The 13,798-nt window shown below is 35.4% G+C and overlaps 1 protein-coding gene across 2 annotated transcripts in view; it reads right to left on the bottom strand.

The window, feature by feature from the left end:
* The window catches only part of LOC128984266 (uncharacterized), an 89,635-nt gene that overhangs the window by 62,251 nt on the left and 13,586 nt on the right, over window positions 1-13,798 (bottom strand). The window lies entirely within an intron of this gene.

Genomic DNA, 13,798 nt, shown 5'->3' with positions numbered 1-13,798 from the left:
AAATATATAAAAAACATACTGAACTGTTTTGTTTATATATTAAAGGAAATATTTTCTTGTATTTTATGTTTACTTCAGAATAAATGCATTATGAAAATAACACACACAAATGTTCTATATAAATAGGAAAATAATTTAGTTTGATATTATGATAGGGAAAAGAAGCTAGTTTAGTATTAAAACGTTACTTTTCCAAGTTAGAAACATTTAAATGCGTTATAATCTTTTTAAAGATACTCGTTAATACCACTATAATGCCGATCTCTGATTACGGCAATAAAATAACACTTAACGTATAACTATGAAAAAGACATGCAGATTAACACCTTGAGAGTCACCTGCAATATGGACACCCTCTTTCAATTTTGTATCAAAAATCATCATAGAGCCGCGCTGACTTAAAATACGTGAGCTTGCCTAATACAAAAGTTTACTTTATTGAAATTATTTCATTCTTTTTAGAGCGTTTGAAGTCGGTTGTATTTTTTTACAAAAATAAATTATTAGAGATAAATTAAATGGTTTTTGATGCTGAGTAGCGATATTTAACATGCAGAACCCTCTTTGTTAGTCTAATAACATTCAAAGGCTCTCTAAAAGTTGAAGTTCTCTTTTGTACACATGCCCTTATTATGTTTTCACTAAGCTGAATAAATACATCGAAGTAACCACTCTGAAATGTTTAGTTTTCCAGTTTAATGACTTTTTAAATCATGCACATATGTCTACATAAATATTGTAAAATGTTTTATTAAGTTGCTGTACACTAATATTAATTTAACAAAATATGGACACGGCTCATATGGACAACGTGCCCTTCTGCATTTGTATTATTTTGTATTATATTACACAATCAAAGACTTTTCCAATGATTGAAAATATCTATGACAATAATCTCATGAACCTATGATGATCTGTCTAGAATAATATGATAAAATATAGGCAAACGTGGTAATAAAGGCAGACACCAACCCATACAATAGATATAAGATATAGTTCGATACTAAATAATTGTAAGAGTTACTATAAAATGATTTGTCAACTGATTTCGTAATGGAACGTTATATTGCAAAACATGGCATGATACAGAAGAAAATCAATTTTTAAATCAGTAAATAATATTGCAAATACTTCTTTTAGACAATTCAATAGCTCCCAATAAACATGTGTTGTTTAAAATACAATTTAAGAATTAACAGCTGTTTAATTCAAAAGTATTATCCACATGATGAAAATGTAAACAAATCTGTGGAGGGATCTTTAAAGGCTTCTGGGGCAGAGCCCTAACGGGATTCACCTCGTGTTTCTTTTGGTAACTCATCTAGAGACCAAGACCTTTCTTTGGACATCTCTACCAAGTTTCTACGCCCAGTCGTTCTCTCAAATTAGTGGAGACAAAGTTTCCAATTAAATATTTAGATTCCCCCATGTTAATCTTATGGGAGAAAATCCAACTTTGATGGAAGATCCTGCCCAAACTAATAAAAATTTCAAAAAATTAAAAAGACTTTGCAAAACTACAGATCAGGGCCATTCTTTTGACACTTTTATTATCAAAATCGGTCCAAAAATGAGGGAGGAGTTCTGTTTACAAAAATTGGCTTAGCGTATTATATATAAAGATTGTTTAGTAGTGACATTTTGCAGTAATGTTCCATATTAGTGTAGCATAGTGACTAGCTAGTTTTTTATTTGAATAATATTGTTTTCCTACAGTTACCTATGTACATGTTCTCTCACTGATTTGAGAATAGTCCAGGCGCTAAACGGGTTGAGTATGCACTGAAAGTCTGACAAAATTTGACTTTTGATTATTGTTAGGGACATCTAGTAGATGAAAAAAATCGATGATGTCGCATTTCTAGGGTGGTCACAACTCGGGGGGGGAGGGGGGGAAGTTGCGCGGGTCATCGGTTTACGTTTCCGCGTCTTACTCACAAACGGTTAATGATAGAAAGGTGAATTAAGCGTCTATCTACACCTAAATATATTGTCTTTTAAAAAGGTTATTACAACCTTTCTTCTATCTCTTATACTTTAGGCGCTAATCAACATTTATTGCAAAAAATAAAATTTAAAAATACTTAAAAATGAAATATCGGAAATATTGCGCTTGTTTAGGGCATGTTACAAACTATTTATGGTTAGAAAAACTAACAAGTAGTACAACAACACCAAGTTTAAAGAAATCCGTGCAAAAACAACAGAGCTACGTTGATTTCAGTAAGAGTAAACGTGGAAAATTCGTAGTAGTACCGAGGCGCGCATGGACGGTACGTAGCCCACAGTCGATATAGGTTTGATGTTGTAAGTAACTATGGGAAAGCTGAATTTTTCTATGCTGTTAGACCATGTTGCGATTATCATTTTCCCGAAAGTCAACACTCCTCCCCCCTTGTGCTTTCCTCTAACCCCCCTTTTTAGATAAATTTACAGCCTCTTAGCAATTAAGCTATAACTTTAAAACGGGTAAGGATAATAATGCAATATTTTATTAATCATTTTGCGTTACGATAATCTACAAAAAGAATTATTAGAGGAATAAATGATGAAGAAGATAGATGATGAAGAAGAAGAAAATGTGTTCATTGTAATAAAATATCAATACAGTGTTTTTTATTTAAATGCAAAGAACAATGGTCAAAGACCGTCTGTTTTGTGTTAGACACACTGATTTAAAAATATTTTAAAACTGTTTAAAAAAATACCATGAATCACATACAAAATAAACTGATTTCCACTACAGAACATACACAGATAGCACTACATACTAATAAAGATAAGATAACAATTGAATGAATAATAAAATTTAAATATAGCCTACTGAGAATCTGAATTTTTCATACAAACAGTTAATAATTCATAAAACAAACCTGTTACTTTTATAATTTACTTTGATAGATACTTAACAAACAATATTTTATAAATTTTTTAAATTACATAGATTTTTCCAATTTTTGTATCGATATCTCAATTCTTAAATTTAATAATTATACTCCATTATCAATTCCCACCCTTTACTCCACGCCTCTTTAAGAAAATTTCCAAGTGCCCGCCAATCTTTGCCATTTAAAAATTCAAAAAAACTCATATTCATTTAAATATAGCTTGTTAGACCAAAATTGACGTATCTTTTTTTAAATTGGAGATTCTGCTATAAAAGGGTACACGTTTCATCCCGGTTGAGATTACATAGTGAACATACACAAATTTTATTTTCCATATAGAGTTAACTTTTTTTTAGACGACCCCTTTTAATTGTAAAAAATGTTTTTAGGAATGGTTACGAATAAAAAATATATATCCACAATTTTCCAATATGGCCAACAACTTTGTTATTTCTTATGGAATACACTGTATTTTAGTATTCTTTTACAATTTAAAAGCTATTTTCTTATTCGTGACATTTTTTCTCTAAACCTACCCGATTTAGGAGTTACAGTGTGTTATATCTAAAAGAAAGGCTTGTGGTGTAGATTCGGCATCCTGTAGCTCATAAACGAGTAAGTTGAGAGAGAAAGTGCAAAGAATAAATAAGTCACATATAAGTCCTCGTTCAAAAAAATATATAAAATACGTTAAAAAATACTGATTTTGTTGTTTTAAAAATGGCCACCATTTTCAAAAATGCTAGCTTACTTTGATATTGGAACAATTTATTTTATGGTTTTTTTTTAATGTAGATGTGATTTGAAAACTTGTTTATTCTTTGTATTTCCGCTCTTAAACTTACGTTTATGAGCTGTGAGGATGCAGGATGTACTCACAAACCATTTCTTTTTCGATGTAACTCCTAAACAAGTAGCTTTAGAGAAAAATGTCAAGAATAAAAAGGTTTAAAAGTTGTGCGTTTACATTCTAAAACAATCATAAAATACAGGGTATTCCATAGGACTAACAAAGTTGTCAGCCATATTGGAAAATGGCGAACATATTTTTAAAATTCGAAACCACTAAAAAAAACATCTTAAAATAAAGGGTAGTGTCCCATAAGAAGTTAACTCTATAGGCCTATCTCATAATAAAAAAGTTATCTATTGGTTCACTTTAGGTGAGACACCCTGTATAATAAAATGAGGCTCTGGCGTACAGCAGCAAATGCACGATATTCATTCATATGTATCCACTACAGTCTGTATATGTACTGAATGAGCTACATAACGTTAATATAATCTATATAAAGCGGCAAATTCAAATACAAAACCATAATATACGTAATTTTTTTCATTGTTGCGGTGCACAAAAAAGCCTGAATCCTGTAAAATCAATATACTGTACTATCTATAGCTACTATATGCAAACAAACTGTAAATAACTATGTATCATTTTCAAATGTAAACTATGCACCCCAAATTTTGTATCAAACATTTTGTTGTGCGACCTCGTGTAAAAAATCTACAAAGAAAAGTTTCATAAATTAATCCGTAAAAAATATTTTTTTATGTTTATGATATTTTTTAACTATGAATATTTAGGATACCATGGTAAACACTTGTTGTAGAATATCGTAACGCAAAATGATTAATAAAAGATTGCGTTACTATCCTTACCCGTTTTAAAGTTATAGCTTAATTTCTAAGAGACTGTAAATTTATCTAAAAGGGGGGGGGGTAGAGGAAAGCACAAAGGGGTAGGAGTGGGGACTTTTGGGAAAATGCTCATCTCGGCATCGTCTAATAGCATAGAAAAATTCAGCTTTCCCATAGTTACTTACAACATCAAACCTATATCGACTGTGGGCTACGTACCGTTCATGCGCGCCTCGGTACTACTACGAATTTTCCACGTTTACTCTTACTGAAATCAACGTAGCTCTGTTGTTTTTGCACGGATTTCTTTAAACTTGGTGTTGTTGTACTACTTGTTAGTTTTTCTAACCATAAATAGTTTGTAACATGCCCTAAACAAGCGCAATATTTCCGATATTTCATTTTTAAGTATTTTTAAATTTTATTTTTTGTAATAAATGTTGATTAGCGCCTAAAGTATAAGAGATAGAAGAAAGGTTGTAATAACCTTTTTAAAAGACAATATATTTAGGCGTAGATAGACGCTTAATTCACCTTTCTATCATTAACCGTTTGTGAGTTAGACGCGGAAACGTAAACCGATGTCCCGCGCAACTTCCCCCCCTCCCCCCCGAGTTGTGACCACCCTAGAAATGCGACATCATCGATTTTTTTCATCTACTAGATGTCCCCAACAATAATCAAAAGTCAAATTTTGTCAGACTTCCAGTGCATACTCAACCCGTTTAGCGCCTGGACTAGAAAGCAAAGTGGCCAATTCGCTCATCAGTGAGACAATGTTAACATTGTCTCACTCTAATTACTTTGTCTCACTCCAGATTTGCAACGTGAAGGCACGAAATAGTGAGCGTGTAACATGCAGGCAACGTCGTATGCGCGCAAAATACGTTGGCAGCACTGGCTGTAAATCAGCTGGTCAGCTGTTGTACTGTTGTATTTGTCACTTCACATTAAATGTTATATTAAAAGTTCACTTCTGTGTAAAAATAGGTTATGTTTCTTCACAAATTTATTTGTTTTATGGTAACTGTAGGAAAAGTTTAATGTGCAAATGTATTCAACAACCAAATCTGTGACTTTGTCAGTTGATGTAATGATGACTGAAAACAACAGTGACTGTTGGTATGTAGACAACGGTGCCACTAATCATGTCACGTATAGAGAAGACTTATTTCGGAAGTTTCAGCCATTCGTCAACCAGGAGTCAGTGATGGCAGCCAATGGAGAGTCCATCAACGCGCTGGGACAAGGGACCATTGAACTTGATTTGGAGGTAAATGGGAAGCCTAAGAGAGGCACACTAGAGAACGTGTGGTATGTATTGGAAACAAAAAGGAATTTATTTTGGGTCCGCGGAATTGGCTAACTCTGGAACTCGCTAACCCCATGTTAAATGCCCTATCTTCAAATTTGGTCGATGAGAGGAACTCGCTAACTTGTTCGGTTTCGCAATTGGCTAACTCCGGAACCCGCTAACCCGCTCTAGAGCCGGGTTAGCGAATTCCGTCCTTGTACGGAAGTCGCTAACTCGGTCCCTCGGCGGAACTCGCTAACTCCCAATCAGAAGCCTCGCGGGCCGTCCAATGGGAGCCAAGCACGAATATTTTTGGCCAGTGTTGCCGAAAGTGTAGTACCTATATCGTATCGGCACCATAATGTCGTATCCTACGCTTAATTAGGAGTAAGAGCAACGTAGTCGATAAAATAAATATATTTTGAAGTATGTTTAACCACAGAGAAGTTCTTATGATTATTAGGGTGGAAAATGCATTATAGTCTTACCATAGACTAACCAACACAAGTAAACTTTACATCCCATTGTAAACTTTGAAGCTCGTTTTTCGTGTCTAGTTCATGTCCGGTGACACTGATCGCTAGTGTCGATAAAATTGTGTTTCTATTATTTTATAGTTAACTTCATGATTTGTTCCTTACTGTTTGGTTATATAACTAGGGGACGTGTTATTAGTTGTGATTAGAACGTTTTATTTGGTTAAACGAGGTTTTAAATTACTGAAAACAAGAAACAATTGTAAACAAAACACGACCTCTAAAGACAGTACACCGGACAGAACTAACAATACAACTGTCTTCAGATCATCCATAAGGATGAGAAATGTACTAATATAAGGGAGTATGTTTTATATGTGGGTTTCTTACTTAAATAGTAGCTTATTGGTATGAAAAAGATAAAAATGCACATTTAATTCGGATCTATTACATGTTATGAAATATCTATTTTCGTAGTCCGCCATTTGTTTCTTTTATTCGAATAAATACCATTTTGTGAACTTCTGCAAATAAAATTTTTGAGTTCGTATTTTATATACTGGGCTTGTAGTAACCTTAAATCATAAATCATAATAAAATTTACACGTTAAACGTAATTACAGAATTAAATTGTAGTGGTTATGTATTTTTAAATAGAGCTATTGAATTTAAATAAATATTTATCAATACATTATAAAGTGGTAGGCCTAATGTATTCATGGATTGCATTAAAAGTTAGTCTATGCATAAATACAGCTTGTAAACTTGTATTTTCGTAGAGGTTTAATTATTTATTACCAATTAAACTAAATTTTGAATATTTTTCATATTCTATTATTTTCTTTTATACTGATGGCATTTATATTTAAGATCGAAATCATAAACATTTAACTGGCCATTGTACAGTTTAATAAAAAACACTTTTTCATGATTTTTCAATTGTCTTTTAATTACTTTGGGCTAGTTATCTGTTAAAAGTGGAATTGATAACAAAAAAAAAAAAAAAAAAAAAAAAACATTTACTGTATCTTTATAGACACTGACATTTTGAAATACGGCAGTGTACGATTATTTTGTCGTACAAGGTTGGCAACGCTCCGAGCAGTGGGCGCGGCCGGGTTAGCGACTTCCAGAGTTAGCGAATTCCGCCGCGAGACAAAATCGAGTTAGCGGGTTCCGGAGTTAGCCAATTCCTGACTGAGACGGTTAGCCAGTTCCAGAGTTAGCCAGTTCCGCCACACGACCGAGTTAGCGAGTTCCTGAGTTAGCCAATTCCTACGTCTCTTTATTTTCAGTACTTGCGTCTCAGGACTTGCATTTACAAAGTCAGTTCACGTCAACAACGGAAACATGTCCAAATTGAGGTGAATGGAGATGTTGCCTTGGTGGGTTACCGATGCAGAAAAGGTGGTCTGTATAAGCTGAAGGTTCAAAATTTAAAACCAACCGAGCCTATTAAATTTAACTTACTAACCAATAATGACAATCTTCTACAGGTGTATCATGAGCGGATGGGGCATCAAAACACAAAACATGTGAAAGCGACCATTGAGAGAGAGCTGGGAATAAAACTAACTGGGGATAAAGAGTTATGTGAAGGCTGCGTATATGGAAAGAGTCACAGGTGAAATTTGGCACAAGAGAACGAGCTACAACACCTGGTGAACGAATTCATACGAACGTGTGCGGACCTTTCCAGTCTTTAGTCAGGCTACAAGTACTATGTTTTGTTTAAAGATGACTATTCCAGGTATCGACATGTAGACTTCATGAAGGAAAAATCGGAAGTTTCTGAAAAACTGAAACTATTTCTGGCAGCAGCTAAAACTACTGGACATGTAGTTAAAGAAATGGTGAGTGACAATGGCGGAGAGTTTGATAACGGCATAGTTAAGAGTATGTTGCAGAACAGAGGAATCAAACACACCCTGACGATGCCCTACGCCTACACACCGGAGCAGAACGGTTGCAGTGAGAGGGAAAATCAAACAATCGTGGAAACAGCTTGTGCTATAATGCACTGCCATGAGTCCCTTCTACAAGGCTTATCGGCAGAACTGATCAACAGTGCTGCTTACATCCTCAACCGCACCGGTTCTTCTTCAGAAGCTGACAAAACTCCGTACGAACTATGGCTTGGAAAAAGAACTCGTATCAAGCATCTAAGGATAATCGGAAGCGTCTGTTATCAGCATGTACCAATACAAAAGAGGAAAAAGATGCAGAAGAAAGCACAGAAAGGAATACTCGTTGGGTACGATGAATGTGGCTATCGTATCTGGGTCAAAGAAACTAACACACTGGTGAGATCGAGAGATGTCATTTTCAACGAAGAGCCCTTATTTCAGAGAAAAGAATATGAAATCCCTTTATCAAGTGAAACAAGTCAGGAAAACGATTGCCGAGGCTTAGAATACGACGTTGAAGATAACGTGGGGCAAGAACCGGAAGAAAGTAAGACGAGGAGGAAGCTGACCTACCTGAGGGATCGAACATTTATGATCTATGAAACAGATCAGAAATCAATGTTCCGAAGAGGTTCGACGACTACATCATGACTGCAGTTACTAATGTTCAAGAACTGAATGAGCCTGAGTCGTACACGGAGGCAATGCAAAGTGAAAAAGCTTCCTCCTGGAAAGAAGCGATGGAAAGTGAAATGAAGTCGCATAAGGAAAACCAAACTTGGACCCTGGAGAAACTTGCTGCAGGAAAGAAATGTATAACATGCAAGTGGTTATACAAAGTAAAAACTAATCCTGACGGCTCAGTTGACAGGTTTAAAGCTAGGTTGGTGGTTAGAGGTTTCTCGCAGAAGAAAGGAGTGGATTTCAACCAGACTTTCAGCCCAGTAGCAAGACTCAGCACAATCAGATCCTTACTGAGTGTAGCAGCAGTGGAACATTTGAGTTTAACACAATTCAATGTATCAACCGCATTCTTATACAGCCAAGTCGATGAAGTTATTTACATGACGCAGCCTGAAGGATACAAGGATGGTACAGATTGTGTGTGCAGGCTGAACAAGAGTCTCTACGTTGGAGTACCAGATTCAACAAATTTATGGAACTTCAAGGATTCAAGAAAAGTGATGCTGATCTGTGTTTGTTCATAAAAGAAGATGGAAAAAGTAAACTGATCGTAGCGCTGTACGTAGATGACGGGCTTATAGCGACAAACAACACGGGAATGCTTCAGAACTTCATGGATCATCTGACAAACGAGTTCATAATCACATCTAAACCAGCATCTTTCTATTTAGGCCTAGAAACAGAACAGAAAAGTGACGGAAATGTTAGAATATCGCAGAAAGCGTATACAAAGAAAATTCTTGAACGCTTTCAGATGAGTGACTGTAAACCAGCTCCAACACCCATCGTGAAAAAGAATGAAACGCAACTAGCAAGGAAAGCAGAGAGCTCAAGAAACAAGTTTTCCTACAGAGAAGCTGTAGGTGCTCTGATGTACCTGATGACAGCAACTAGGCAAAACATTTATTTATTCATACCAACGGTCAAACCAATACATAAATATGACAAAACTTTATAGACTTAAGTTAAAAATAGACATTTTTTAAGCAATTTCAGCCAACTTGAAGTAATCAATAAATAGATAGGTCTGACGAGATGGATATAAAGAGTTACAAGTGCCGATACTGAAAATCTGTCATGACTGACCCTGGTGATGAAATTAAGTGCTGAGTTGCCTATGCTGTGAGTATAGCATCACGTACTCTTGAAAACCCGTCTCACGAAGACTTCATAAGGGTGAAGAGGATACTGCGATACCTGAAAGGAACGATCGACTACGGAATAGAATACCAGTTCAAGGAAAACAACCATGTTTTGGAGTGCTTCAGCGATGCTGACCATGCTGGAGACTCATCGACCGGACATTCTACAACAAGAGTAGTCTGCAGTTTTGGAGGAGGAGTAATCGCCTGGCTAAGTCAGAAACAATCGAGCGTGGCAAATCTCAAGCACTGAAGCTGAAATTGTTGCTGCGAGTGAAGCCTGTCGTAAAATCGTTTGGCTGAAATGACTTTTGGAAGAGATAACTACACTGAAGAGTGTGCCAATTCTCAACATCGACAACAAAGCAACAACACGGTTAGCTGAAAACCCTAAAAACCACAGAAGAACTAAGCATATCAAAATTAGACATTTCTTCATCAGGGAGCTTGTAGCGGAAGGACAAGTCAAGGTTAACAATGTACCAGCTGAGTTCCAACTGGCAGACTGTATGACCAAACCTCTTCACAAGCCAAGACTGAAGACTTTGTGGCAAGCTATGGGACTTAACTAGTGACTTTAAAAATTCTTTAAATGAGGGAAAGTGTTAACACGTTCGCGGCGGCACGTCAAATGGCGGGCGTATCCCCAGTGCGGTGCAACCCGCAGCGTCAAACAAACCCGATTGCCGCGTGTGACTTGCTTTCCAATTTCGGTCTGACGAATAGCAAATAACGTGCGTGGATGTCCTGCTTTAAGACGAGAGTCGACGTAGTTCGCTAAACACTCACAGATAGCAGCACTGCTTGGAACATAGCCGGTCTCTTTGGAATTGTATTGCCAAATGGAGGGAAAAAGGCGCGACAAAAAGTAGAATTTTGAGATTGCCAGAGGGGGATTTTTGGGGAAATTTACTACCAACCTACACCACAACAAAATACAGTATACTATTGAGCAGTGCTGTGCGAGGTTTCAAGTTTCTAGCTCTAATCTTGGCTTAAAAATAAATCATTTCGTACTGCATTGCAGCTTGGGAGCGGACGCACCCACCAGGATGGCATTAGGGTTCCGTGTGGGAGCGATCGCTCCCATGCCGCCGCGAACGTGTTAAGATATGTGAATATCTGTCATTTCAATAAATTTCCTCTATGTTTTTTTTTTTTTTACAGCTGTGCTATTATTTATTAATGCAGTAAGTTTGTCATATAAACAATTAATATGAGATTATAGATGTGAGGGTAGCAAAATGTCTTAATACAATTCTTTCCTGAATCAACAGTTATTTTCTTTAATTTAAACAGTATATATATATGTGTGTGTGTGTGTGTGTGTGTCTGTATTCACCGAATAGTGGCATTCTTCACAGGCACGTAGCCGTACTGTGGCACCTTCAAAGATTGTGGCTAATTCGACCATTTTTTGGGGTTTTCCAGCATTAATACATCGTTTAAACATCACATGCCACAATTGAACTATTTTTGAACTCGTTGATGTGAGTTTAGGTAGCGCAGGTACACGCCGAATTGTGGAACACAAAACCATACCGGTAGCTAGCGCGCCTCGCGCCGTCCGCTGGAACTATAACTTCCCTAACGCTATGTTGCCAATTCTCGCGCCAGCCTACACTCTAAATAGTGGCACCATGCCGCAATTCAGTATATATCAACAGTGTGTGGACAGGATGCCACTTAATGAGTTGTAGCGCTTGAGCAGTGTGTAGAACAGTGCAACAAGCAACTAATAAACTAATAATACTGTACTGCCACGTACTATAAAACAATTTAAGTACCATAAATAATATACTATTGCTCCGAGTGGTGAACAATGTTTTACATTACAAATATTTTGTGTAGTAAATAATTATTTAAATTGATTTTATGACACCATTAAAAAAATATTTTTGTTTACAAACATATATTGGTAACGTAGTTATTTTGTATCAATTGAATTTTTACATTGTAACAATAACAATGTTTTAGGTTAGAACACTATATAAGTTGTCCTTCTTTTAATTCTTCTGTATTCTAATTTTTTATCTTGCAAACTATTTCGTGCTGATACTTCTATTTTATTAACATTCTAGTCATGTTGACAAAATATTTTACAATTACATTTCTGAATCACTCAGTAAAGGTAGATTTTGATGCATCATTGCTGAAAGTTATGTTTTGCTTCTCACTCTCAGAGTATTCCAAAGACATCTAATGTTTCAATCCATGTTCAAATGTAATATGAGGTAAACACATAACCGAATCAATTAAAGTACTTAAATTAAAATACATATTATTATCAACACGCATAAACTAGTTCAGATTATATATCATCTCACAATCATATTTGCATACTACTGTGGTGTTTTAACCAGTCCCCACTAACAAAAGCATAAAATGAAAGGTCCTAAAGACGTTAACATTGAGTCATAACAAGAGTAGTTTAAAAGTTGTAACCGTGGTAATGTAAATAATTTGATACTGTTTGATAGTATACAATCGTTTTACAATTTTGTCAATGTATCTGTTACTTTGAATACAAATGTATTCTTATTATTCAATTTTTTGTTTTGTAGAAACTTTAGTATTCTCAACTTTATTAATAATAAACCTATTTTAACATACAATATCAATTTTAGGAAATTCCTAGTATGGTTGGAAATATAATGGCATCCGTGAAGTTTGTGTAATGTTTTTTAAAAACACAATATGTTATATTTAACTTCACTTATTATTTATTTAATATGTTTCTACTTCTTGAAATTCTCAGTTAACTGGGAGGCGGAGCAAACAGTTTGTTCTAAAATGAACTTGAAAATTCTAAACAATCTTTTTTCTGTTGGTTTACTTAAAGTCTATAATGTTCTACTATGAATGCAAATCTATTATATAGTATAAATTTCCAGTCCCGCCCTCAAAAACTATAATATTTAACAGTTGAATTGTTATAACGCATCAACACATTAATTTTAATTGTCCACCAAACTATATCTTGAATTTTTGAATTAGTAGTTGCAAGAGTACGCAAAACTGCAGAGAGTCCTTGAAAATGCTTGTGCAATGATATAGTTTTAAATTATAAAAGAAACCCTTCACAAGATTGTATTAACAGGACCAGAGGCCCAATATGCACATGGTATTTCATTTGTAGGAGGCAAAAAACTCATATCATATTAATTTATGATTGCCAATAGATTTTGAGTTTCATTAAAAACAATTATATAAAACTGTCTGCAAATGTCGATAAAACTAATTTTATAAGAAATGGTTGATTCTTCTGTTGCTCTGTAGGCGACTATTTTGGTCACACAAGGAAGTCCAAACTTATCTTAGTTTGAACACGTCATCTTGATTTTACATTGTACCACGATACATAATCGACACATAGGCTTACTACGTGTCTTATTACTTACTATATGATGGACCGCGCAGGCATCTTGCCTCTAAGACTGACGTTTTCCAAACGAATATAGAAGTTAGATCTACATTCTTCATTTTAGGCTCGAAATAAGTTTGTTTGTGGGTAAGAGCGAATGAGTAAGCATGAACAATAATTAATCCCCTTTTACCCTTCTCCCCGACACGCCACCATACCACGGCATCTTACTAGCAGAGCTCAAGGTCATTGACGTAATTGTAATGAACTAAATTTAGACTTCCACCCCCCCCCCCCCCTAAATGTCACCAATAGGCCCTAAAGGTTGGTATGTAACAATTCATGACCGTTGAACAATGACCTTTAAAATACGCTTTTAAACAACAAATATACGTATGGCAA

The sequence above is a fragment of the Macrosteles quadrilineatus genome, unplaced genomic scaffold (assembly GCF_028750875.1).
Source record: "Macrosteles quadrilineatus isolate MER2022 unplaced genomic scaffold, UCM_ALF_1.0 Scaffold_1__1_contigs__length_201487025, whole genome shotgun sequence".
Classification (NCBI taxonomy): Eukaryota; Metazoa; Arthropoda; class Insecta; order Hemiptera; family Cicadellidae; genus Macrosteles; species Macrosteles quadrilineatus.
The sequence above is the reverse complement of the archived record's forward strand: the minus strand, read 5'-3'. Positions and strand labels throughout refer to the sequence as shown.